Raw genomic sequence first — 24,222 nt, forward strand, 5'->3', positions numbered from 1 at the left:
AGCACATAGAACCCACCATGATCTCAGTCTTGGAATTTCAAATAGTGTGTTCTTACAAAAACCCTTCGGTCCTTGTCTATGGGCTTGAAAAGTGTCTTGCTAGAGATGGACAAAGAATGGGAGAGATGAGTAATGTGAAGCAAGTTGTCTCTACTCTAGGAGTTGTCTCTCTTGTATAAACATAAGACCTGAAGCTTCTGTTGCTGAAGCAAGACCAATGCACATTTGCCTTGCAGGAAGGGCTTTAGATCTCTGTGTCACAAACAATCAAGAAATCATTTCTTGTTGTACAAATGTAGCAGCTTATTGTAGCACCAGTGAAAGGGCATGGGAGTGAAGGATATTGCTAATTGTACCGAGCCTGGCTGCATTGCAAGTGTCAGATGATTTGATAGGACTGACATGCAGCTAAATGGAATAGGAAAAGACACTGCAGTGGACTGTTGGTCCATTAGTTTGCTCGGGCATCTTGTTTTACTAAGGAGCCCTCTAATGGTTTCTCGGCAATAATTACTATCTCTCTTCTTCATGCTATTCAACATGACAGACACTTGCTGAAGTCGCAGCTAATATATTTGCACTCTTAACTGGCCCCAATGCCGCGTATCCTTGAGCATGTTTGGCTAAAAAATGAATGATAGCTATGTTTTTTTCTTTGAGAAAATTTTTCTAATGTGGAAGACAGTCGTTTTATTTTGGATACTAAGCAGGCGTGTGGCATAACATGAGTGCTTGTGAAAAAAATTGATGCATTAGCTGTGGACTGCCCCATTGCATGTCTCCTGTATACTAGTTGATGATACTGAAACGGGAAAAACTTTTATGGGCTGTTTTACTTATATAATGATAACTTCAGACTTGAGCCAGAACCACAGAGAAGGAGAAGTTTACATAGAAATGAACCTTCACGCAGCTGTTTTGAAGCTATACAGTAAGGGATTATCCCTTTGTTTCAATTAATTAACTTAAAGTTGAGAGGCAGTTTTATTTTTTCTGTGTGTGTGTGTTTTTTTTTTTTTTTTTTTTTTAATTTAAGGGGGTGTCTTAGAATAAAATATTTCAGCTTCTTTTGGTATGGCTTTCTCACTCCTTTGTAAAGTATGGTCAGTTTTGCTTATAGCTGTATTGCTTTTTAAAAGTAACTTGAAACTTCTGGGTTAAGTACTTGAGGTTTAGTTGAATGAGCTTGTTTGCTAAAGTACAGCATTTAAAGGTGAGGAATGGGGCTGGCCACCGTGGCTCACGCCTGTAATCCCAGCACTTTGGGAGGCTGAGGTGGGTAGATCACGAGGTCACGAGTTCAAGACCAGCCTGGCCAAGATGGTGAAACCCCATCTCTACTAAAAAAAAAAAAAAAATAGAAAAATTAACCAGGCACGTCCCAGCTACTCGGCAGGCTGAAACAGGAGAATCACTTGAACCCAGGGGGCGGAGGTTGCAGTGAGCAATATCACACCACTGTACTCCAGCCTGGGTGACAGAGTGAGACTCTGTCTCAAAATAAATAAATAAATAAATAAAAATAAAGGGGATGAATGTATTGATTATCAATAGTACTATCATTATTATTTTTGCTAAAGTCTTTGGGAGATTTGAAGGTCACAAAAAGACTTACATGTGAAAAAGGAGGAAGAAATCAGAAATATGGAGAATTGTGTAGGGGGTATACTTTGGATTTTGAAGTCTTGTTTAGAAGTGTATATACTTGTGGGGCAATAATTACAATCATTTTGGGTTCTTTTTTCATCTAGTCGGGTTGAAGATGTCTATTTTGTGTAATCTTTCTTTTGGGAGGAATGAAAAAACATTAGCAACAACTTAATTCTTGGTTATTATTTTCCCCTTTTGCTTCTAAAACACGTAGTTGCCTGATAGAATAGCTTCCCTTTTTTTTCTACATCAGAAAGGAGAGAAAGACAACTATCTTAGAAACATATTTAAAGCACATGATGAAAAAGAAGAGGTTTTTAAAAACTGTTGAAAATACATTTTCTTTGTACCAGGTACCAGATGTTGATGTTGGCAGTGCCTCAGAGGGTCACAGGGCATTTAAAATCACTAGGCTGTAGGGAGTAAAATTCCAGGTCTCTTGCACTGAAAATTATTTAAAAATTATCTTTACTTAGCGATAAGTAGTACAAGAGTACTTTTTCTATGAATTCCTCTTAAATAGGTACCTTAGAAATACATGATCAATGAAATTGCCAGAAAAAAAAAGAGTTCCAGTGCCTCTTCGCATTACAAAAGTAGTGCTTTTACTGGTTAAGTAACTGTTTGCATTTAAGTCTCTATTTTTTTTTGATATGAAAAGAATATCCCCTCAACTTTGTTAGACAGGATTTGCCTTACTTTTGAGCTATCCGTTTCAAATTAGAGAGGACAGACGCTGTGCTCCTTGGTTATATACTATGCAAAAAGACATGTATATGGTACTTAGATAGTATTTCGTTTCTTCTAGAAGTGTAATTTTGAGAAGGAAATAAGACTGTTTTTCCATCCACCTGCCACGCCATGCCACCCCTTTCTACATAGTTTCTTTTCTTTTTTTTTTTTTTTTTTGAGGTGGAGTCTTGCTTTGTCACCCAGGCTGGCGTGCAGTGGTGCAATCTCGGCTCACTGCAATGTCTGCCTCCCAAGCTCAAGTGATTCTCCTGCCTCAGCCTCCTGAGTAGCTGGGACTACAGGCGCCTGCTACCATGCCTGGCTAATTTTTGTATTTTTAGTAGAGATGGGGTTTCCCCATGTTGTCCAGGCTGGTCTCGAACTCTGATCTCAGGTGATCTGCCCACCTGTGCCTGTCAAAGTGCTGGGATTACAGGCATGAGCCACCGCGCCCGGCCTCTACATAGTTTCTTCTCTGTGTGAGCCAAAATTTCTTTTCTCACTGATAAGATAATTAGGGTTAATAGTTTCAGTGCAAAAATAGGATTTTGGAAGGTAAAAAGTTCTGAAAAAACAAAATCTGACAAGGTTACCGCTTATATTCACTATAGATTATTGTTTCTTCTGGTTTTGTGGGTGTTGCAGTAGAAGGACTTGGGTGATTACCTTACTGGGCTTTTCCAGAGGATTTTCATGCATTTTTGATGTAGTTAGCATCAAGATTTTACTGGGGAAATTTGAGTTAGTTCTATAAATACAGTGGGATTAATTTTTTTCTGGGCTATTTTGCCCTTCTTGTTATTGCCTGAAGAAAGTAAATGCTTTCTGATGCCAAGGTGGGCAGATTACTTGAGGTCAGGATTTCGAGACCAGCCTGGCCAACATAGTGAAACCCTGTCTCTACTAAAAATACAAAAATTAGCCAGGTGTTGTGGCAGGTGCTGGTAATCCCAGCTACTTGGGAGGCTGAGGCAGGAGAATGGCTTGAATCTGGGAGGTGGAGGTTGCAGTGAGCTGAGGTCCTGCCACTGCACTCCAGTTTGGGTGAGAGAGTGAGACTCCATATCAAAAATAAATAAATAAATAAAATAGAAAGTAAATACTTTCTGCAGAAAAGGAAACAGTGTTTTTCAGGAAAAAAAATGACTGGAAGGAAATAGGTCAATATTATCAGTTGTTGCCTCTGGAGTTATGACTAATTTCTGCTTCTTTATACTTTGTTACATTTTTTATATTTTCTACAGCTAGAGTGTATTACTTGTAGAATCGGAAAAAAAAAAGGAAAATAATGTGCATTATAACTGATTTTGACATGCCTAAGGAGACAAGCACTGGCCATTCAAATTGCAGATCCCAGAACCTTGGTTCTGAGCTATAAAAACTACAGGCTTGTTGATGTTTGTATGACTCTCAGAGCCCCCTGACATTTGGATAGATAGGAAGTGGTGTATTTAGCTGTGGGCCACCTTCCCATGGGGTTTGCTGGTGACCAAAGTCAGCAATTGTGTTTACAGCTTAAGTGGCAGAAAGGGCTCACCATTGTTGCCATTACTTGTGCGTGATTGTTTACCTTCTACTCTCCGTGGGCATATGTTTATTATATTTATATTGCCCATTCAGTGTAGTTGTGCAATGGAAATGGACTTACAGGGTGGTGGGGAGCATAGGGGAATAATTTCAGTATTTCCTCTATAATTTCTACATAGTTTAGTGGAGAATGAAAAATTTACCTGCCTGCTGTCTGAATGGCACTTGGTAAAGTCCTTAATGTAGTTTTGAATGTTAATTCTGGCTGGAGGAATTCCTTTAAATCATAAGATACTACCATACTTGAAAAAATTACTTAGAAGTCTAGTGTTTGGAGTCAAGAGACTGCTTTGTCACTTTGATCTTAGGGTTAGTACTTTTAACCTCTGAACTTTGTCATACTTGTCTGCAAAATGGGGATACAAATAATATTTTCCTTTAGGGTAGTTGTGGGGATATGTGAAAATCTTTTGTAAATCCATATATATTTAATTTATTGACTAAGCTAATCTTGCCAAATTACCTAAATTAGAATGGAGGTGATTTGGATAAATTCCCTGAGTTCACAGCCTAGAGCCAAATTGCATTTGTCCATTCTACTTGGAAGGTGGGACATCAAAGATACATGGTTTTAATCTTATTTTTGTGAGAGGCTGTGCCTACTCGAATCCCCATAGCTTCCATTAAAAAACTTGAAAATAGTTCATTTTCTCTTCCTAATTACTTGGCAGAAATTTAGAATAGAAAGAGAGAAACTAGTAACAACCAACTTTTCCTTCACACTTCCAGATCAACAAAAGGGATTCTTGGGTCCTAGAGACCAAAGAAAGAATCAGCAGGAATGCCCAGGGTGAACTGATGGATTGCAGAGCCTAGCTGGTAATTACTTTCACTGAGCTAAAACATTAACTTAATACATGGGATCAGAGCCAGATGAAAATCAGAATTTGGATCTCTTCCTTTCCTGTGGATATCCCATACTTTCCTTCTGAAGGCAGTCTTCTCTTGGTGGGATAGGCCTGCTTCCTTTCCTAGGACATGGCATAAATTTTCATGCCACACTGGTAGACTGGAGTTGTATCATTTGTTGCCCTGGGCAACTTTTGGTGGGGATATGCGACTGCTTAGGTCTGCTGGTTTCTAGGGTGGCAAGAAACCCCAGTTTCTTTTAAGACTTCTCAGCCGGATACCAGATATTGACAGACTCAATCTCATCTTGGTGTTCAAATTTTAAGTTGCCAAACTTTAGCTTTTGGACTTGTGTGACACTCTTACTAGATGCATACCTAGCCTCCAGCTAGGTGATATTGTATCATCCTTAAGAGGCCAACGAGGTTTCATTTTAAAAGCTATCTCATGTTGATTGTTAGTAACTTCCTAGTGTGTTGTGCTGTGAAAGATGGTGAAGTCATGATGAGATTCACTGGCATGATTGTTTAGTGATGTGTGTTTGCCATGGATTGGGAGGGGCATATATGTATTTTCAGAGGGATGTCAAATCTATAGTACAGGGGAGCTCATTTAATCTACAGTGCCCCCAACCTCAACCTTTCCATTGTATAGTGCAGAAGTTGGGTATCTAGAAAGATGAAGCTATTTCCAGCTTATTAGAGCCAAGTGTGGACTTGAACTCAAGTTTTCTGAGTTCAACTTGCTTGTTACTTTTTGGGGATAATAGTAGTAGCTACCTTATGGGATTTAGAGAAGGTTAAGTAAAAAAAATCTATATTAAGCTTTAGGAATAGTGACAGACACTGAGAAAGATATAGTAAATGAAAGATGCCATTATTGTCATCATCATCATTTTTACTTTTATCATTCCTGTTGCACTTTATTACTACCAACACCATATTTTGTGAGGCAGTCAGGTAGCTACCTTAACAAAAGCTACCTTTTGTTTTGTGCCATATTGTAGAAGCCCCACTTTTGCTAACAGACTGAAGCAAGTATTCAACTTGGCGACAATTTAAGGAAAATTTGACGGTGTTTGACCTTGTACAGAGACCCACAAAAGGCATTAGTTGAAGATAATTAAATGGTAGTTAGCAATCCTAATTTGAATTTTTGTACACTTGTGTGTGTGTTTATAGATAATGTTTCCCATTTATAAAGATTTGTCAAATATGATTCTACTCAAGTACATTCTCTTGAAACAGCAGGAATTCTATGGAATAAGGATTTCTTTCTTTTCTCTTCTTTTCTTTTCCCTTTCCTTTCCTTTCCCTTCCCTTTCCCTTCCCTTCCCTTCCTTTCCTTTTCTTTTCTTTCTTTTTTTTTTTTTGAGTCGGAGTCTCACTCTGTCACCTAGGCTGGAGTGCATTGACGTGATCTTGGCTCACTGCAAGCTCCACCTCCTGGGTTCACACCATTCTCCTGCCTTTCATGATTTCTTATTAAGCAGTCTCCTATACTTCCTTGCTTCCTGAGACTTCTTCATTAAATATGTACTATTTCAAATGTTTTAAATTTCCTAGTCCTGTCAGCACAGGGCTTTTTAAGTTAGAAGACATCAGTTATGAAATCTATCAGGGTGTAGTTATTTAAAGGACTAGACTTTTGTGAAATTTTTAATTATATGGGATTATACTTATGCTATATTAATTGAAAAGAAATGGATGTAAAACTATGTAAAGTACTTACGAAAGAAGCCAAGTTAATTGTGCCTTGGTTAGATAGTGAATGGTTAATGCCATTTTGTGTCATACTGGCTTTGTCTCTGTTTTATGTACCTGCTTTCTCACCAACAGTGTTGCTTAGTAGAAGGAGTGTGGGCTTTGAAGTGAGATGGGTTTGGGGCTTCACTCCATTGTCTTCATTTAAGAGCTTTGAGACTGCGTAAATTGTCTCTCTCAGCCTTAGTTCTCGTTAGACTTGGATGCTCTCTCCTTTGCAAGGTTTCTTTATCCTGAAAGTGGCTTGCTCTTGGAGGTGCTTAGTAAATGTTAGCTCTTTTTCTCTTCCTAACCATGACCTTTACCTCCCATCCTCTTTCCCTGGCATTCTGCAAGGATTAGTTCAGGGATTAAAGCAACTTGGAAACGTTTTAGTTTCATACTGTCATTTTTAGTGGTTTGCCTTTTAAATCATCTCTTTACTGTAAAAGTCTTGGTTCCTATAAATCTCACACCCTTGGGAACCAAACTCATGACAATCATGAAGTGTCTTACTTCAAAGGATAAGAAAACCAAGCAAACCAAAATCATGATATCCTCTCTGGAGCAGAGTGTGTGAGCCTGGGATCAGCCTGGGAATGTTGGTTAATGGTGTCACCATCCTCCTCTCGCTGGCAGTGATGTGGAGGGTGTGGAGAGGACATGGGCTGAGCTAGGGTTTATAATTGCATGGCCGTCTGGCCTTCCTTGAGCATTCTTTCCCTTCCAGGATTCCTGTAATTGTCATCAGATGGCTCAGTCTCCCAAATGTTTCCGGTATTGCAATGACTTCTGGAGTGTGTTTAAAAAAAAAAAAAAAAAGCCAGAATTAGTAGTTAGCAGTCATCATTTGTTTGTGTCAGTTCTGTTGTGTGTAGAGGCGTGCAGATTGGGCGTCTCTGGACTGTAGAAAGACCAGTCACATGTGGAGTTCTCCTTACTCTCTTGTGTTGAACCTTCCTACTTCCTTTGCTTATTCTTTTCCACCTACACTGCTTTAAAGGACTCCCTGAAAAAAAAAGTGAGAAAAGATGCAGGCAGTGTTCCTGTTTTCAACTCTAGTTAGCCTTCTTTTTATTCTCATTATTCTGGAAACTTGAGAGGATTGCATCTTTCTTGGATCTGCTAAAGGCCTAGGGAGGTTGAGAGTTGGACTGGATAGTGAGTGAACCCTGTGAAGAATGATTCCAAGTCTTGGGCTGTTCGTGGGCATGGAGGAGGAGAGAGTATTTGTATTTTCCTTTATCATGAGCTTATCACTAAAGGCCCAAATATAGGAATATATCTTGCATGGGTTTTTTTTTCCCCCATCAGATAAGCTGTTGTAATTTGAGCCTGACACTTCTTTTTGAGGGAGGGGAATTGTCTAAATGAAAAAGGACAGCTAATTTTTTGAAAAACAAATCTGGAGTGATTGAGAGGTCTAAACCCCCAAAAGTGTAAAATTGAAGAGAACTAATATGGTTTATTTTGCTTCATGGTGTTAGCTGAGGAATTGTGTTTTTTAAAAGCCCTTTGATTTACTGGCTGTTAATCACCTAATGGGTAACGCATTATAGTTCATTGCATTCTGGTGCCTTTGTTTGTCTAATGGTGGAGTGTTTTTCTTAAGTTACAGGGACCCAGGCCTAGATGATGATAATGACTATAGTGCATCTTTACAAAAAACAGCCCTTTTACAGTTGTCATACGGATCTTTTAGAATAATTGAGGTAAATTTTAATGCCAACCCTATTAATGATGTCTATCCTACCTCTCTCTTCCCAGGTGGCTGGGGGTGGCGGTTGGAAACAGGAGAGCCTTGGTCTTAATGAGCAGACAGGAGATATCTCAAGATTAATGTGAAAAAAGCTCAGTCATGATAATTGCATTCCGCTCGGCAGTGATTGGTTTATGAGCAGTCATGTGATTAAGTTCTGACCAATACTTTGTAAGAGGAAGTCTGCTGGAGGACGGTAGTGAGAGTTTCCCATCTGGAATAAGAAACACATCACTGCTTGAAATGTGGCTGAGATGCTTACAGAGGAGATGGACCTTCTTGGCCAGCCTGAGGACAATACCTTGCAGTGAGAAAGGCAGAGCCATGTCACTGATACCCAGCACTGGGTGCTACCTCTCACTTGTTTTATAACCTATAACTAAGTCACACAATCCACTGTATATCATTTAAATAATTTTCTGTTTCAAGATGTGAAAGGCCAGGCCTGGCGTGGTGGCTCACACCTGTAATCCCAGCACTTTGGGAGGCCGAGATGGGAGGATCACGAGGTCAGGAGATCGAGACCATCCTGGCTAACACGGTGAAACTCCGTCTCTACTAAAAAAAACCAAAAAAACAAAAAACAAAAACTAGCTTGGCATGGTGGCGGGCACCTGCAGTCCCAGTCCCAGCTACTCGGGAGGCTGAGGCAGGAGAATGGCGTGAACCCGGGAGGCGGAGCTTGCAATGAGCCCAGATCACGCCACTGCACTCCAACCTGGGGGACAGAGTGAGACTCCCTCTCAAAAAAAAAAAAAAAAAAAGAAAAAAAAAAAAAAAAAAAAAAAAAAAGATGTGGAAGGCAAGTACCCCTTTGGGTGGGATCAAAATCTAGAATTGGCCAGGCATAGTGGCACCCACCTGTAATCCCAGCCACTTGGAAGGCTGCAGCAGGAGAATCCCTTGAGGCCAGCCTGGGTAATGATGTAGTGAGACCCTGTCAAAAAAAAAAAAAAAAAAAGGACAAAAGAAAACTAGAATTGATCCTTCCCAAAGAAAATGTTCACTGGCTTGTTAAGTCATATCCTAACCATGTCATTTTCACCACTGGCAGAACCTTGATGAAAGGTGTGATGGGGTAAATACATTCGTGTTTGGTTTGTATGGTTTATATTAATTTAATTTGTTTCTGCTGTTTATAGTTGGATTTTCTTTGCTTAGGTAACTTATTTCGGCTTTGGATTGTTATGATTGATAATAAGAGAAAAAAGAGTGTGAAGTGTTGAGAAATAGTCTAAAAAAACATTGTATTGTTGGAGCAGTTATTCAGTTTTCACAGTATTCCTTTGGGCAATTGGATTTGTTTTGGTGTCTGACTTTGTTGACAATCCTGTTGTTATATTAAAGCTGTTTCTTGCAGTATGTTTTCCCTTTTAGTTAACAAAACTCACTTTATTTCCTAAGATGAATTATAATTAGGACTATTTGGTATTGAGAATCTTTTCTCACTTAATACCCCTAATGAGATACAAATGTTCTAAATGTATCCTTATGAGTAGATTATATTTAGAGAGGAATCCACTTATTTTAGTTAACTAATCCCTTTGCTTTTGTATCATACATCCTTATTAGGCTCTCACGTTCCTATTCCATATGGAATTCCTTGTGAAATCAGACCTCAGCAAACAATGTTATTAACTTTCAGGGTCAGTGTTACTGAAAATGTCAATGAAGTTTGTTGGTTTTACATACCTTGTTTTTATAGCACTCTAGCTTTTTTATACACTTATGATAAATACGAATTCTTTCCCTCTTCTTGCAAAGTAAACTTTATTTCTTAGTTGGTTCCCCCCACTGGTATTTATGCTTCTACTCACTAGAATTGAAGGAATTGAATGTATTTGAACTATTCTTTTGGCCCCTTCTGCAGACTGGGAATGGTCTTTCTAGCTTCTCAGATCTCTGCATATTGTGCATCCTTGTTCTTTTGCCAGAAACCTGAAAATTTCCCAGCAGAACTAACTCGCAATGATCTTTGAATTATATGAATCAGGTTTGCCTGGCTTCTAGGAGTCAATATTATACCCTTCTCAATGACTGTATCCTTCTTTCTGAGGAAAGCAGATAAGTTAGTGATGAAGTTTTGAAGAACTTCACTTACGGAGTTACACTTCTGAGTTCAAATCCTGACTTCACTGCTTACAGGTTGCATGCTTTTGGACAAGTTATTTGACTTCTTTATGCTTTGGTATTCTGCAAAATGGGGATTATAATGCAACTGATCATGTAGGTTGTCATGAGGATTGTAAGTGAAAATTTGTAAAATGTTCTTAAAATAGTTCCTGGTACATACTGAGTGTATAGTTGGTATGATGGTATCTAGTTGATTTTTTTTTTTTTTTGGAGGGTCAAGGTCTTGTTCTATCACCCAGGCTGGAGTACAGTGGCATGATCTTGGCTTCTTGCAACTTCCGTCTCCTGGGCTAAAGGGATCCCTCCACCTTCACCTCCCAAGTGGTTGGGACCACAGGCACGAGCAACCACACCTGGCTAATTTTTGTATTTTGATAGAGATGGAGTTTTGCCATGCTGCCCAGGCTGGTCTCTAACTTCTGGGCTTAAGTGATCCACCTGCCTCGGCTTCCCAAAGTGCTGGGGTTACAGGTATGAGCCGCCGTGCCTGGCCTCTAGTTGAATTTTTAAAAGTACTTTTTAATCTATTTTCTCTTTTGGTCCTCACACCACCCTGTGAAGAGGTAGTAGTATTACTTATTTTATAGGGCAAGTCATAGAAACACAGTGTCAGTATGTGACTTTGTTACTAGTAACAGTGTTCTAATTATAATCTAGATTTCTCCTCTCATCTGTTATAGTTGACTGTGAATGGGGTCTTCAGGAAGTTGCTGTGATTCTGTGATGTTATCAGTCAGAAGGTGTAATGGGAAGGGCATCAATCTCTGTTTCTTAAATATGGCCCAGTGGTGAGCCAGTTCATTCTAAAATTGTTTGTATTTGCTAAATGCAGATATTTCTCACTTTGCATGATTTTAATATACACAATTTTCAGTTGCCATGGTTAACTAAATAATACTAGTCCCTCAACACAGTCCAAGTTTCAGTTATTATGTTACATTAACTATAATTGTGGCAGGGCGCGGTGGCTCATGCCTGTAATCCTAGCACTTTGGGAGGCCGAGGCAGGCGGATCACGATGTCAGGAGATCGAGACCATCCTGGCTAACATGGTGAAACCCCGTCTCTACTAAAAATACAAAAAATTAGCCAGGCATGGTGGCGGGTGCCTGTAGTCCCAGCTACTTGGGAGGCTGAGGCAGGAGAATGGTGTGAACCCGGGAGGCGGAGCTTACAGTGAGCCGAGATCACGCCACTGCACTCTAGCCTGGGCGACAGTGTGAGACTCCATCTCAAAAGGAAAAAAAAAAATCTATAATTGTATAAAATCCCATACACTAGCACTTCCTGTTATTTTGTTCATCAGTGGACAGCAAAGCATGTAGTCGTGTTGCCTTCTTGTCTCCCAGTGATAGACCCATGTAGCATTTCATAAAAATGGATAATTAAAGGGGAGAATTGTCAAACAAAGATCAAAGTGCATCAAATAAATGAAGTGTTAAAATTGGATTAAAATTTTAGCTAATTGTAAACAGGATTCTTAAAAAAAAAAAAAAAAAAAAAGCTTACCAAGAGAATGTCAACTCAGCCAGTGTTCTAGAGGCTCTATATATTCAGCTAGGAGCACTTAGTGAAAGATAACTAACTTATCAAAGTCAGTTATGAAGTGGTTGTGATGAAAAGGATGAAGATGTAACAGAGGAAAGATGCTGGCAAAAAAAATCATATGAAAGGAACTCTCACAGATATTGTATAACTGTGAAAACACAAAGGATAAAATGTTGGAAGCAAGTCTGAACTTAGAAAGAAGTATACCTATCTACCAAGGCATGGAAAAGATGCTTGTTTAGAATTGTAAATTAGCAACGAGAATAAGGCATTCCCATTGAAACTACTATTGACACAGTTTTTTATAAATAAATAAAACAATTCTCAGAGTTTCTGATGTTTTAGAGTACTAAATAAATATACTTTTCATTTTCCTACACATTTATAGCTGATAGACAGTTTTTACTGTTTTGACAAAAAAATTAAAGGTCATAGAACAATCATAATATTTCTGTTGATTATTAAAATCATTTCATGGCCAGGCACAGTGGCTCACGCCTATAATCCCAGCACTTTGGGAGGCTGAGGCGGGCGGATCACGAGGTCAGTAGATCCAGACCATCCTGGCTAACATGGTGAAACCCTGTCTCTACTAAAAATAAAAAAAAATTAGCCAGGCATGGTGGCGGGCACCTGTAGTCCCAGCTACTTGGGAGGCTGAGGTAGAATTGCATGAACCTGGGAGGCGGAGCTTGCAGTGAGCCGAGATCGCGCCACTGCACTCCAGCCTGGGCGACAGAGCGAGACTCCATCTCAAAAAAAAAATCATTTCACATGATTTCAGCGCACATGATCACTTTTGTGGTATTGCATTATCATGCAAAATGAGGACTACCTGTATTTATTGAGCCAAGTAGGCACTCTTGTAAGTGATGAGGGTATACCAACAAAGTAGACAGGCCAAACCTGCCTTTAAGAAACATTTATTCCAATAAAGGCTTATTGAGTGTCTGCAGTGTGCCAGGCAGCATGTACACGTGTGAATGAATAGTAGTTCGTTTCTCAGAGAATTTGGATCTTAGTTGACTGGTGAGAGACAAGACCATTATACTATAACGTATGCCTATAACATGTATAATACATTTCTGTGAATGAAATAATAATGAAACACCAGGCATTATAAGAGCCAAGAGGACACCTATCAAACACATAGCCTGAGTGTATGAGAGGTGGGAGAGGCAGGGAGACATGCCTGGAGGACTTAGGAATTAATCTGGAAAAGCTGCGTTGAAGAAGGGTACAGTGGTGAGATGCTTCTGCATGGAAAGCACAGGACATTTTAAAAAGTTGAGTGTTGTTGAAGTGCGTAGGGTAAGATATGGGCCACATCAGGAATGCCATGGAACTTGTAGGCAATGGGGAGGGTCTATAGGGTTTTCCCCTAGTTTCTCTTAAATTAAGGTATAATTTATACACAGTAAAATGGACCCATTTTATTATATTGTTTGGTGTGTTTGATATAAGTGCCATGGCCACCATGACAATCAAGATGAAGAACATTTATATTACTCCCTAAAATCCCCCAGTGCTCCTGAGTGACTAACTCCTCCCACCCCCAGTCCCTAGCAACCACTGAGGTTTTCTGCCCCTATAGTTTTGTGTTTCTCAAAATGTCATGTAAATGGACTCATGCAGTATGTAGTGCTTTAATTCTGTCTCTTTCATTTAGCATAATACTTCTGAGATTGATCCATGTTGTTGCATGTAAGAACCTTTGGGTTTTAAGCAGAATTATCTGTGAGATTTGATTGGAGGATGGATTTGAGAGGAGCAAGACTAGAGACTTTGATTGTATTACAATTTAACCAGGTGCTAATGGAGTAGAGGGAATAGAGATGCCAAGGAGGAGCTTGGTTTGAGGTAGGAGGTGGAATTCGTTTCAACTAAGGTGGGGAATCTAGAAGGAAAAACAGGTGGGAAAGAGGAGGCCCTGCATATTGGACATGTTGAGGCTGAGGAGTGTGGGATTGTCCTGCAAGTCAACCTTGGCAGGGTGTGAGGCATATGAAGGAGTTGCTTTCTCTCCTTCCTTATCCTCTGATCTTTGCCAGGATCAAATTTGCTAGGCACTGATCTTGTTAATTAAAGGGCTCCCTTTTCTCTTTATCCTACCATATCACCACCAAGAATTTGCTCCCAAGGCCTTGCTTTGGACTGCAGACTGTCATTGAATCAACTTGTCATGTTTAAAAGGAATGACCTCTTTTTTTTTTTTTTTTTTTTTTTTTTGAGAAGGAGTGTTGCTCTGTCGCCCAGGGTGGAGTGCAGTGGCGTCATCTCGGCTCACTGCAAGCTCCGCCTCCTGGGTTCACGCCATTCTCCTGCCTTAGCCTCCCGAGTAGCTGGAATTACAGGAGCCTACCACCACGCCCGGCTAATTTTTTGTATTTTTGGTAGAGACGGGGTTTCACCATGTTAGCCAGGATGGTCTTGATCTCCTGACCTTGTGATTTGCCCACCTTGGCCTCCCAAAGTGCTGGGATTACAGGCGTGAGCCACCGCGCCTGGCCCAGGAATGACCTCTTTATGGAGTATCATCAGCCAAGTCAGTTCATCTGTGGTTACCCATTGTTTTTCATTGGTAACGTAAAAATATCTGCGGAGATAGCTATGGTTTGCTTGGTCCATGGAACTGGAAGTCAGAGAGTTCAGTTGTCACAAATCCAGGCTGGAGATTCTCTTCTGTAAAGATCCTGGACATCCTTTCCATCAGAAGGAGTTTTCTGGAACTGTATGTTTGAGGGTACTACATTTGAACCAGTTTGAACCAAATGTGATGGAATTAGTGATGAAGGGACACAATATTACCCATATTTAGGATGTGGCTGACTCATCTTTTGTGCTATGATTCAGTGATTCTAATTCAGTAACGGTTCTGAAGCTGCATCCTGGCTAAGGAAATAATTCTGTGCCTGATTAATATTGTCTAAGGGCAGGGCGCGTTGGCTCATGCTTCTAATCCTAGCACTTTGGGACGCTGAACCAGGAGGATCACCTGAAGCAAGAAGTTCAAGACCAGCCCGGGCAACAAAGTGAGACCCTCGTCTCTACAAAGAAGAAAGAAAATATTATCTACCTTTTGCCTAGGAGGGGAAGCACTGTAGGAAGCGGTGGCCAGAGTAGTTACCCTCTTTAGGTGATTCACCACAAAAATACACTCAAAAGGTACCGGATATAGAATAAGCCCACTACCGTAACTTCAGCTAACAGATCATTTCATCATCAGGATAGCCCCATGATGTAAAGCATGTTATTCTTGTCTCTTACAAGTGAGGAAATTGAGGCACAAAGAGGTCAAGTAACTTGCCCAGTGACAGACAGCTAATTCTGGCAGAGCTGGGATTTAAACTCAGGCAGCGTGGCTCCAGAGTCCATACTCTTTCATGCACATCATGCTGTTTTCAGAATTCTAGAATGCTAGCACCAGGCCGACTTAGGAAAATTATTTTGTTTCCCTGTTCTTCATTTTACAGCTAATAGGAGTAAAGTCTAGAGAGGGCTCTGAGATGATTGACTCAAGATCACAGGTGATGGTGGATGGAGGGAGAGCTAGTTTCCCCCTGCCCAGGGCTTCTGTCACTCTTGGAAGTTTTGTACCTTTGTCTTGGTTGCTTGTCAGTTTCACATCAGTGAAGAGAGATGTTGCTGAAGTAGGCAGACTGGCAAAATTGGTGTTTAATTCCATTCTTTACTTTGGCCTCAGCTCTCTCTTGCCTGGGAATGTACTAATTGGCTCTCTTCCTGTCCCCTCTGCCATTTATTATTTTCAAGGGAGCCTGGAATCACTGTTACTCATCTCTAGCCTGTCCTGTTTAATCACTGATTGTCAGATCTTTTGCTCTTTCCAGTCCCTTCCCACTAACAAGTAGGAGAGGGGAGAATCTGCCCAACCACGTGGGTTTGGGGTGAGTTTTGGGATGGGGGAAGGGAATTAGACTGTTGCAGGGTGGGAGTTATTGTGCCGCAGATCAATGACCTTCCCTTGAGGATGCCAGTCTTTGTGGTTTTGCTCTTTTTTCCCCACCTGTATCACAGTCATCCTGTGGGTTCCCAGCAGGACTCTGCCCCTTACATTTGGGGCAGGGCCTCTCCCCCTTTCTGCAGTTGGGGTTCAGAGCTAGAGAGGGAGTTCTGACGAAATTTGCTTGCCCCATGCATGCATTCTCTTGGAACCCTGATTATATGGTATCCGGGACAGAAAAGGGTTTACGTTTCATATCTGTTGTAACTTTATTTTGAAGAGCCACAGTTTGGGGGATAAAGTAATTTTCTCTAATATTTGTTGATCTTTCTCTTAAAGTCTCGTGTGTAAGCTTCTTCAGGTAGAGACTGACTTTTTTTCCCCCTCCTTTTCTTCTATACTGGGTCTTTGTATGTAAAATTCTAAGTCCTGTTCTAGTCTTCTTCCACCTACCCAGGAATGAAGTTGAATATTAATGCACCATGGTCACCATTCTCCAATGGCTCAGTCTTTCTCCACATTTTCTATAATTAAGACTGTCCTTCCCAATTTCAACTCAAAATACCTGAAAAGACTCCTTGTTTAGTTAAGAGAAAGCAAATTTCCCCAGGTAAGTTCCCATATGTTTTCTGTAAAAACTAGCCCACACTTTCTTTGTATTTTACCTCTGTCAAATGAGATTCTTAGAAGAGTAATCAGCCAGTCTAAGCCACTCCACTCTTTTCACTTATATTTTCATGGGTAATTTTAACTCTTTGGGTGCTGTCCAGGAAAGTTTACTGCTGCTTCTCACAGGGGAAGGTGTCTGTGGTTCCCGAGACTACCCTATTCCTGCCTTCCTTTCAGCTTCCTCAGAGGACCAGCGAGCTCCAGTTCTTCTAAATAGCTGCACAGGCCCAGAGGTGGATTTTCCTTCAGGGCCCTGGGAAAAGGCCCCAGCAATGTGTTCACATTGCCATTTGTTTCTGTCAAGTTTTTGTGTATTATTATTTTTGCATACTTTTTTTTTTTTTTGGAGACAGCATCTGCCTCTGTTGCCCAGGCTGGAGTGCAATGGTACAAGCTTGGTTCACTGATTTACTCAAGAATGGATGCGCCCAGCCTGCATCCATTCTTTCGTAAATAAATACATAGGCTGTGCATGGTGGCTCATCCCAGCACTTTGGGAGGCCGAGGTGGGCCGATCACCTGAGGTCAGGAGTTTGAGACCAGCCTGGCCAACATGGTGAAACCTCATCTCTACTTAAAAAAAAAAAAAAAAAAAAAAAAAAGCCGGCTGTAGTGGTACAGGACTGTAGTCCCAGCCACTCAGGAGGTTGAGGCAGGAGAATTGCTTGAACCTGGGAGGTGGAGGTTGCAGTTAGGCAATAACGAGCCACAGCACTCCAACCTGGGTGGCAGAGCAAAACTCTGTCTCAACTAAAAAAAAGAAATATATAGCAAGAATTTCCATCACCTTAAGTAGTCACCTGATCCCCTTACTTTCCCTGTGGCCTCAGTTTTTGCAGTGGTGATATCTGTGAAATGGAGAACAACTGTTCATCCACACTATTAAACAGGAGGTGAAGGCCCTCGCACGAACCTGCCCAGTGGGATACTTTAAGGCGTGAGCAGTCTTGTCTTGCACTGCAATGAGAGCATAAATGTGGACACATATTAACCTCGCCTAGTGGGTAGTTGGGTTCAGCACAGGTGGGTTTAAAGTTCCCGTTCTTTTCTACAAAGTGCAAACACATTCCCTTTCCAAAAGGTACACTGGAAGCTGTCTTTATAAAATGCTTTGTAGCATAAGCACATACAGAGAATACTGTATTCGTACTGTATTAATCAGCCTCTGTAAGTGTCCATTCTCTGGGTCTCACGCGCTTAAAAACTTGAATGATCGTCATCTTATTTCTTCTTCCACTCTTGTCATTTACCAAGTCCTGGAAGTAGATTGTTTTAGTTTGCATTGCCTTCTGGAACAGTTCCCTCCTTAAAAGAAAAAGTCTCATTATTATTGCTCCACAGTTGGAGGGCAGGGGAGTGGTTTATACTGTGAGTTCACATCACTCTTTTAACTCCTTTTCATTCCCACTGACCTACTATAGGCTTGTTGCAGTACCTGCCCACTTTACCTTTAGACTTTCTCTAGGATACTCTAGTCATTGAGATTGGAGGCTTTTAAAAACACCTCTGACTTTGCCAGTGCTCAGCCCCAAAACTTCATTTATTGCAGACTCTCTGTATGCAGAGTAAGCCCTTACCTCTGTGCTCAGTATCCCTCCTTGAGTGTAGGCTTGCGTACCTTTCTACCTCCATTTCTTTCTGACACTCTTTTGATATTGTGTCCTATCCATATTGTATCCCAGGAATACCTCTTATTTTGCAGTCTTTTTCTTAAGGCACTTATTACTTTGTCCCTTGTGGGACAATTATTTGTACATTTGTATAGCGCTCCAAACTAGATTTAGAAATTCTTGAAAATACTTTATTTACTTTTAGTAGTGGTAGTATAGTAGTAGTAGTGGTAAATAGTTAGAAAAGTAGCACCAGACTACTGCAAAGACCTTAGGGCAACATCCCCTGAATACTCTGAACCCTAATTATCTGTTTGCACAGCTGTCTTCCCTGCTACATTGTAAGCAACTCCAGGGCTGGGACTGTGCTCCCAGAATCTCCAGTGCTACAGCAGTGCGGCAGGAAAGTCTTTTTGACTAAAAAGATAGTCATGTTTGTTTCTTATTCATGTGATGCTTTCCTCCATTCCTTGAATAGGAATTTTTTTTCTTGTTTTAAGCAGAAATTTTGCCTTTTTCCCAAATTCACTGGAAAAATCGGATGCTATTCCACTGTTAAGGTGTCACTAATTACTTTGCTTGAAATTTTAATAATTCTAAAATCTTCCAACATTTTCATATATGTATCGATACTTTAAAAATATAAAAGAATTTTAAAACTTATATTTGGAAAATTTACCAATACAGTTTTGGCTAATTGGGTTGTCAGTTAGCCAAAGGTTAGGGATGATTGATCTAGTTTAAATATAGCTTTGCGATTTCACTGGAATTACTTAAGAAAAAATATTTCTAGACAGCATGGAAGAAAGGTGAATATAATAGTGGTTTAAATGAAGTAGAGGTTTAATTTGTGAATTAATTTTTGAGGTTGTTATAGAGATACTGTGATCAAGTGCTAAGTCAATAATGTAAAGCAGTGCATATCATTTGAAGCTGTTCCCAAATATATCTTAAAGCTGAATCAATATTAAAACTGTCCTAAATAGTAAAATTGTTTAATCATTAGACAACCTGAGCTTTATGTAAATTTGTAGACTCTTGAAACTTGTCGTATGCAGAAGAGTAAGCGTAGCTATAACATAAGCATAAACCATTGTGATTTGCATAATTTATCTCTTCAGCATAAATATTGTACTTGTAGAGTAACATTTTTGTCCTGGAAATCAGATTTTGGTTGTCTGAGTATTTGTGGGACTGGAGGAGGTTTTAGGTTTATGTTTGTGTTTAGATTAAATTTGAATGGTGAGTTAAGGTTTATGGTGAGCAGTGTGCAGAATGTTTTATTTACTTTTTCAAAGCTTATGAATAAAAGCAACATCTGAATCTGATCTTTGGGAACCAAGTTCAGGAAATGTGGTATAATCTATTTTAATTGTCTCCCTTAATTTCAACTTACTTCTGTTTATTTGCAAATTGTGTATTTAAGACATTAACATATTTAATACCCTGTTATTGGATATATTTAACTTTCTACTAGCTTCATGCTTTCAGAGTTTTGAACTCTGAAAACACAAGCAGCATTAAGACCTGTCTTTTGCTTAAAGTACTGAGTGATTACACTCCGATGTTTTCATTATATGAAACACCCCTGCTTTACTTCAGAGTAAATGCTTCTAAGAATTAGGCATGCTTAGCTTCTAAGGTAGACTATTCACTTACTCACTCATTCATTAATACATTCACTTTTTCCAAAAATGAATATTCCATGTTCATACTATGTGCTAGGAATGAATATTCCATGTTCATACTATGTGCTAGGAATGATAGCGGATATAGTAGTGAACAAAAGGTAGACGTTTCTGGCCTTCAGAGTATCTTAGAGTCTGGTAGGGGAGGAGAATATGAAACCAGGCAACCACAGTACCATGTACTATGATAAATGGTGTGGAACCCCTAAGCCCAGAGTTCCATCGGCACATATGTGAGTGGTGCCCAAAGACTTCCTGGAGGAAGTGACACCTCTGCCTCTTTATTCTTCAGAGTCAGCCAGAGGAAGGGGTCTAGGAAGGGTTGCTACAAATGCTTCTGGTACAAAGAACAACATTGGTAAAAGTCCAGAGAAAATAGAGAAGTCAGCACATTAGACTAGTATGTAAAAACTTTAGGCAACTAGAACTCAAATAACTAGAACTCTCATTTTGGCTCAGAAAAATTTTCCTCTGCACTTTACTTGATGAGGAGATGAAAAATGACTACAAACTTATTGATTTCTTACCCCGATAGAAATACTCATTTATTCTAAAAAAATTTAATTATACAAAATTATCATTATTATTATCATTATTATTATTTTTTTGAGACAGAGTCTCGCTCTATCACCAGGCTGGAGTGCAGTGGCACAATCTTGGCTGACCGAAACCTCTGCCTCCTAGGTTCCAGCAATTCTTCTGCCTCAGCCTCCCGAGTAGCTGGGACTACAGGTGCACGCCACCAAGTCCAGATAATTTTTGTATTTTTAGTAGAGATGGGGTTTCCCCATGTTGGCCAGGCTGGTCTCGATATCCTGAGCTCGTGATCCGCCCCCCTCGGCCTCCCAAAGTGTTGAGATTACAGGCGTGAGCCACCATGCCTGGCCTATACAAAATTATTAAAAATTGAAAGTCATAATAATATTATATAGATAATCTTACTTGTCATTTTGTAAATATCCTTACCAGTTTTCTCCTTTCCATCTTTGGTTTTATAAAATTGAGATGATATCAAATATGCTATTTTGTAACTGATATTTTACAGTTAACATAAAAAGCACATTAATTGTGTTCATATCATTGGAAGTATTTGTAAAATATCAATTTTAATGGCTGTATAATATTCTATCATCAACTATTATTCATTTATACATCACTTATTATATATTTTCCAATATACTTATATTGGAAAAGTAGATTGTTTCTAACTTCTTGTTGTTTTAAAAATTCTGCCACGAATGTGTTTGTATTGAAACATTTAATTAAATCTTTCATATTTCCTTTCAGCACTTTGGGAGGCCAGGGCGGGCAGATTGCCTGAGCTTAGGAGTTCGCGACCAGCATGGGCAACACGACGAAACCCCGTCTCTACTAAAGTACAAAAAACTAGCTGTGCCTGGCGGCTTGCGCCTGTAGTCCCAGCTGCTCGGGTGGCTGAGGCAGGAGAATTGCTTGAACCTGGTAGGTGGAGGTTGCAGTGAGCCACGATTGCGCCACTGCACTGCAGCCTGGGCAACAGAGCGAGACTCCATCTTAAAAAAAATACATAATAATAATAATAAAGTTATAGCCTTTCTTCTATGCCCCTGCTTTTTTTTTGTAGGTATGCATTGTCTGCCACCTGCCTCCAGTATCAGTCCAGCCCTGATAACATGAGGTCTTGAATCCAGATCTTCAGACCTTTGGTGCGAATTTGAAAATGAATCTTTTTTGTATCTGTTCAAGTAAAAGCATATCAGCTGAACAAAATGTTATGTGGCTGGACACAAAACTGAAGGGTAATGTCGTTTTGCATTAATAAAAACATGAAACAATTAGATCCCATTTTTTTAGAGTGCCCACTCTAAAAAAAAAAGAAGTCCCTGGATAAAGCGTGTTATCTGGAGATAGCTTCTCTCTCTCTTTTTTTTCAAACAAAGGAATTATGTCTTATAGAGAATTTTCTTTAAGTGCATGATTAAGTACTCTTTTTGGTAAGTTAATTGGAATAGATCTGTTATTAAATAAATACCTCTGTAGTGTTAAGAATCAAAAGAAAACTGGAATTGTTTCTTAGGTAAACATTTTTTTTCTTAAAGATGTCTAGGATGTTTCCCACATAACAAGGTATTCTATCTTAATACTAGAAGCCACTTGGTTTACAGGGGTTTTATTTTTTGCAGATTTTTTGCTCTTCTGGGGTTGAAGTCCTGTTGTTTTCATCTGTTTATCCTGTGTTTGCCTTACTGTCCAGTACATCATAGATAATCAATAAGTATTAAAAAAAACCCAATACTTTTTAAAAAGCTTTATTGAAATGTAATTCACATAATATACAATTCACCTACTTAAGATTTTTTTTTTTTTTTTTTTTTTAAGGCGGAGTCTTGCCCTGTCGCCAGGCTGGAGTGTAGTGGTGTGATCTCGGCTCACTGCAGCCTCTGCCTCCTGGGTTCAGGCGATTCCCTTGCCTCAGTCTCGCGAGTAGCTGGGAGTACAGGCGCCCGCCACTACGCCCAGATAATTTTTGTATTTTTAGTAGAGACGGGATTTCCCCATGTTGGCCAGGATGGTCTTGATCTCCCGACCTCATGATCTGCCAGCCTCTGCCTCCCACAGTGCTGGGATTACAGGCGTGAGCCACCGAGCGCAGCCAAGATGTTTTTATTAGTTTCAATAGTTTTTTTTTTTTTTTTTTGAGACGGAGTCTCGCTCTGTCTCCCAGGCTGGAGTGCAGTGGCGCGATCTCGGCTCACTGCAAGCTCCGCCTCCCGGGTTCGCGCCATTCTCCTGCCTCAGCCTCCCTAGTAGCTGGGACTACAGGCACCCGCCACCGCGCCCGGCTAATTTTTTGTATTTTTAGTAGAGACGGGGTTTCACCGTGTTGGCCAGGATGGTCTCGATCTGCTGACCTTGTGATCCGCCCGCCTCGGCCTCCCAAAGTGCTGGGATCACAGGCGTGAGCCACCACGCCTGGCCAGTTTCAGTAGTTTTTAGTATATTGTCTAACTATCACTACAATCAATTTTAAAACGTTTTTATTACCTCAGAAAAGAAACCCGTACCCTTTAGCTTTCACCTTCCTGGCCCCCCACAACACTGCCATTCCTCCAGCCATAGGCAGCCACCATAATCTACTTTTTCTCTGTGGATTGGCTCTTCTGGACATTTCATACAAATGGAATTATACTATATGTGGTACTTTGTAACTGGCTTCTTCTTACATTTTCAAGGTTCATCCATGTTGTGCCATATATCAATATTTTATTATTTTCTTTGCCTCTTAATATTTCATTGTATGGATAGGTCGCAGTTTTATTTATCCATCAGTTGGTCAATCAAATACTTTTAAATATGTAAATCAGCCTGGGTGGTTGTGCCTTATAAAGGCAAAAATGAAGGTAGAAATAAAGTTGTGATACCCTAAATTGGAAATGCCTTCAGAGCTTGTTAGTCGTTAAGGTATATATAAATATGTTTAGAATTAAGCTTATATGTTGCTGGGTTTAAGATAATAGCACATCAGTCAGTAGGATCTTGTCAGTTTTACCTCTTGGATACTTCTTAAATCTGCTTTCTTCTACTTACCTCTGGTAACTATCTTATCAAAATCTTTTTTTTTTTTTTTTTTTTTTTTTGAGAGAGGGTCTCTCTGTCACGCAGGCTGGAGTGCAGTAGTGTGATACTGGCTCACTGCAACCTCCACCTTCTGGGCTCAAGCTGTCCTCCTACCTCAGCCTCCTAAGTAGCTGGAATTACAGGTGCACGCCACCATGCTTGGCTGGTTTTTTTTTCTTTTCTTTTCTTTCTTTTTTTTTTTTTTTTTTTTTTTTTTTTACAATTTTTGTAGAGATGGAGTAACCTAGGTTGGTCTTGAACTCCTGACCGCAAGCAATCAACCATCCTTGGCCTCTCAAAGTACTGGGATTACAGGCAGGAGCCTGACATCTAATTAACATCTTTTGTTTGAACATTGCATTACCACTGCCATCCCCAAAAGAAGGCAAAAGGAGCATTTCTAAAAATATCATTTTATCTTAGGGGTCAGAAGTCTTTAACATAACCTGCTTGGCTGCCTTCATATCAGACCCTTGCTGCCTTTCCCCTTCCTCTGCCCTCCTATTCTTTAATACTTGTTTTGTATTTAACAGAGGATAATGGAGTCCTTTCTGAAGTTGTTTGGGCATCTGAGATTTCAGCTTATACCACTTTGAGAACTATGCATTAAGGATCTCGTTTGAAGCCTTGTGCAGTGGAAAGAGCTCAGGCTTGGAAGTGTGGTAAACTAGGTATAGGCTCTGTGGTCCAATGTGCA

The 24,222-nt window shown here is 40.0% G+C and overlaps 1 protein-coding gene across 18 annotated transcripts in view; it reads left to right on the forward strand.

The window, feature by feature from the left end:
* Positions 1 to 24,222, forward strand: part of BNC2 (basonuclin zinc finger protein 2) — a 455,057-nt gene that overhangs the window by 68,123 nt on the left and 362,712 nt on the right. The window contains exons 1-2 of one of the 18 annotated variants that reach the window (XM_054658731.2): positions 21,128 to 21,389; positions 21,532 to 21,706. The exons of the other annotated variants lie outside the window; for them this stretch is intronic. The gene's annotated coding sequence lies outside the window, so the exon portion shown is untranslated. Of the gene's footprint in view, positions 1 to 21,127; positions 21,390 to 21,531; positions 21,707 to 24,222 lie in introns of those variants that run through there. 18 annotated transcript variants of the gene reach the window in all.

The sequence above is a fragment of the Pan troglodytes genome, chromosome 11 (genome assembly GCF_028858775.2).
Source record: "Pan troglodytes isolate AG18354 chromosome 11, NHGRI_mPanTro3-v2.0_pri, whole genome shotgun sequence".
In the NCBI taxonomy this organism is placed as follows: Eukaryota; Metazoa; Chordata; class Mammalia; order Primates; family Hominidae; genus Pan; species Pan troglodytes.